Raw genomic sequence first — 4,561 nt, forward strand, 5'->3', positions numbered from 1 at the left:
CTGGTTAGATTTGAAGGAGAATGATGTTGAGATTCATATTTAGGGGATTCTTGTTGTAGTTTTTTCCTTAAATTCCACAATGCCCTGTTGCGCAAGGCTTCTTGCTCTCGAGAAGGTGTGACTTAATTGACAATGGTGTGGTGTATTTGGAATTCTCGTAACGGGATTATTTTTAAGAACGAAGTGGGTGATGTTGAAGAATTGGTTTTCAAAATCAAGATGCATTCTTGATGGTGGCTCCAAATAGATGCGAATAGGCTACAGTGTAATTTTTATGAATGGTGTAAATACCCATTGAATTTTTTGTAATGACGGTGTTTTAGTTTGAGTTGGTGGGTCGGTTTTTAGTATTCGGGTTCGAGTACCCCTAGTACTCTGAAGTTGAATATATTGTTGCTTATCAAAAAAAAAAGATAATTGTTATTGAAATAATTTTAATTATAATAAAGTTGTGGCTTCTTCTAGATAATTTTTGATTTTTTTTTTGTGTAAGCAAGATAATTTTTGAATCTGATTACCAAATGCTGATGAAAGCTTTTGATATGAAGAGTTTCAATTGCTCGCACCTACTAGAAAAACATTGAAATAAATCTGAGTTTTTTTGTTTATGCAATAGTGTCTTTTATGAGTAGAAATGGAAACTACACCGATCATAAAATGGCCTTGCCTACTATCTTTGAGGGAAACCAAATTTAGTAAGGCTAAGATAAAATATTGTTTTCCTATTAAAAAAATTGGCAGGAGTCTTTCGTGATAATTTTTTATCATTGTTAAATTATCTTTTAAAATAAAATATTAAATTGATAAAGAAACAAAGTTTTATAATCGCATGGGAGACATGTTTTCCAACAAATCATTTCTCATTTTCTAAGAGTCAATTAAACAACTATTCTTAAATGATTGTTGGCATCATATGTCAACGTGCGAGGAATACGAATAATGAGAAACAAACAAAAATAGTTGTTAGATAATTTTTTAAAGTAAGAGTGGTTAGAGTATAATCTGGGCCGGCCACAAATCTTAAAGAAAAAATTCAATCATAAAGTCTATTTTTGAATACTGACGTACCAAGACAGAAAAATAGATAGGACCTCAACTAAGGGTTACACACATGATATTAGCTACTAGTGTATCATCCATAGCTAGATTTATCCAACGATGAACCATATTATATGTTGGCTTAGACAAAAGTAATTTTAACCGTCGATTGAAATTCTATTTCTTAAGAGATAGATGTCGCATGTGATGTCCCGACAATTAGTTCGACAAATTAAATCAATCACTACAATTAACTTGTGCAAGATGATGGAGCAGAAAAATAATAAATAATACAATCAATTGGTAACTCAATTTGATGTAACTGCAAGACTGCAACTATGTCTGGAGGGTTGAGTTCCAACCTAAGAAAAAAATTCACTATTAGTAGTTTAGTACAATTAATCTTACAAGCAACAACAATAGTATGTTATTCAAGTTTTTTTTTTTCTTTTTGATTTATTTTGTGGTGATATCAGATTTGAACTTAATAGAAAATAATATAAATTAATGTATATTGATTCTCTTATTTTTTTGTCTTGGAATTTCATAATTTTTTTTTGGTATTTTTATTATTTTTGAATTTCGTGGATTTCATCATTGATAACTAATTAATTTTTTATTTTATTTTTGTTAAAGTTTTAGATTTGTTGTTAACATGAATGAAATAAATCTAAGATTTTGTAGTTCTTCATTCCTCTTTATCCTCCCTTTGATATATTTTTTTTGTGTCCTCTAATCTTCTTCACCACACCACAACAATATCATCAATTAAATTATTGATGATAATAGGTAAAATCATTGTCTTGGAAAGACAAATAATTAGGCTTAAGGAGTTATAATGAATTAATTAAATTAAAATAGTATTTCAAACATAAAAAAAACTGATTAAAACTAAAATGAGACATATTTATACATATAAATTAGCTTATTTTATGATGATATGTGACTTAATTTTGATATGATTGATGATTGTGAGCATGGAGGCTAAGACAATGATCATAAAGATATTGACAGGATATGAATAAATTTATGGAAGAGAGACTCATTATAAAATCAATTTTTAATTTGAAATTGTGATGACATCATCATACTCAATGTAATAGAGAATATATATATATATATATATATATATATATATATATATATATATATATATATATATATATATATATATATATATATATATATATATATATATATATATATATATATATATATATTAGTCTGTTACAAAAAGTACGGGTCATTTTGTGATAGAAATGAATGTTGCGTGTGAAATAATCTATCAAATAAGAAAAGAAATGTACCTGGAATAGTCATTACTGCCCTTTGCTCAAAATCTGCCAACTATTGAAATAAGGGTTAATTTTAGTCCAAATAATGCTTTTTGTGACTAATGGCAAACATAGTCCAATATGAAATATATCTTCTGTCTTTTGTCCTTAAAATCTTCAAATGTTGTACTTCGTTTGATAAAAACATTTCTAATGGAACCAAATGTTAACTTTCACATCTTCCCAATGCAACTTGCAAAAACTGATTTCAAAGCCTGCACCGTTTACTTTATTATCTTCAACTTACTTTTCATTTAATTATACTGCAACATAAATGTTTCATAATGACTACTGTCTCCTACTTCCAACCTCTCTCATTTCTCTTATCTTTCTCCCATCAAATCATTCATCTCTCACTCCTCTCAAACTCATCTCTAATACATATTAAAATATATTTAACGATATTAAATTATATGTATGGAAAGAAGGTAGTATTATTTTGTACCATTCCCACCATACAATTATGATATAAAAAAAATACAATTATGGTTACAATCATGAAATTCTTTTGTCAAAAAAAAAATATATACAGTTATGGTTATAAATTTATGTATTATTGATACAAATTTACTCTGTTTTACTATTTACATCTTTTCAAAATGTTATTAGTAAGTAATTATTTCTATAAATTTATTATATCCTGACAATTATGGTGTTTTTTTGTTAAATAAATAATTATTTGTATGCAATTAAGAAATATTATCGTATTTTTTACTATTCATTTTAAAACAATTATTTATATCAATTTTTAATTATTCTGTATAATTAATTTTAATACAAATATTATATTTAATTATATTGTATAATTAATTTTAATTATACTTGATTATGTTCTATTTATAATTATTTTTTATAATTTATAAAATATGTATACTTTAAAAATTTGATAAATCTATAGTTTCTATTTCAAAAGAAGATCAAAAGTAAGCTGGAGAGTGTGCACATCCTCTTTTTGGGGTTAAAATGTGTCTAATATTTAGTTTTTCTAACCATGTATTAACTTGGTCCTAAGCTAACTACTACTTTGTTCATTTTGTTATCTTTCGCTACCTATTTATCCTTCATATGGTTCATAATACTTCAAATGCAATAAAATGTTAACTTTTTCACCTTCCCAATGCAATTTCTTGGAACAGATTTCTGAAAAAGCAATTGTCTAACATGTCTAATCATAATGCAGCATAGCTCCCAATGTTCCATAATGAATGTTGCCTCTTACTTCTAACCTCTCTCATTTCTCTCATCTTTTTCCATCAAATCGTTCATCTCTCTCTTCTCTCAAACTCATCTTTAATTTTTTTAAAACAACCATCTCTTTCCTTCAAACAACCATCTCTTTCCTTCAAACAACCTTTTTTCTTTCTTACTTGAACAATTTTCATTCCCCCTAAAGATAATAGTAAGTTTCATTTTTCATTTTGATTTAAGAAAAATGTTGTATGCAATTTCATTTTATCAAAAAATGTTTTAATGATTAACTTCTACACTATAAATTTGTTTTTTTTAATATTTTAAAGGTTCTTCCATGGAGGTTGTTTGAAGATAGAGAAAGAGAAGAGAGACAGAGAGGGAGATGGTCACTCCATGAAAGGGACAAGTAATACCGCCCATGCAACAGCGACAACGGCCTCCACTATGGAGCTGAATGTCATCTTTTTCTCTCTTATGCTTATGTTATGTCCATTTAGAAAAATTAAAATTTATATACGGGAATAAATTTACTATTGATTCCAATAATTTTATAACGAATGTCAAAACAAAAATAATATTTACATACGAGAAATAAATACAGGAAAACATATTTTTATATACAGAAAAATAATAATTATTGTTCAAAAAAAAAGTCTTTTTAAAAATATTATGAATTACTCAAGGTGGCCGACAAAAACCTAAATATTAGTGGTTTATAAAAAACTCCTATATTATATTGGAACACATTTAATATTTTAAATTTTAACTTATATATTAATCTTAGACTTCTTTTTTATCCTTTTTTTATAATTTATTTTAATTTTTTCTATTATTTTTTAATTCCATATTCTAATTGGTAACATAAAACCGGTCCACACCAGAACTCGTGCGGAGGCACGGGTTTCACACTAGTTTTAAATATGAGACACCCTCTCACTTTATTTTTCTTTCAAACACTAACCCCTAGTGTTTGAGTTACAATCACTAAATCCTAGCGA

This window comes from Vicia villosa, unplaced genomic scaffold (assembly GCF_029867415.1).
Source record: "Vicia villosa cultivar HV-30 ecotype Madison, WI unplaced genomic scaffold, Vvil1.0 ctg.002106F_1_1, whole genome shotgun sequence".
In the NCBI taxonomy this organism is placed as follows: Eukaryota; Viridiplantae; Streptophyta; class Magnoliopsida; order Fabales; family Fabaceae; genus Vicia; species Vicia villosa.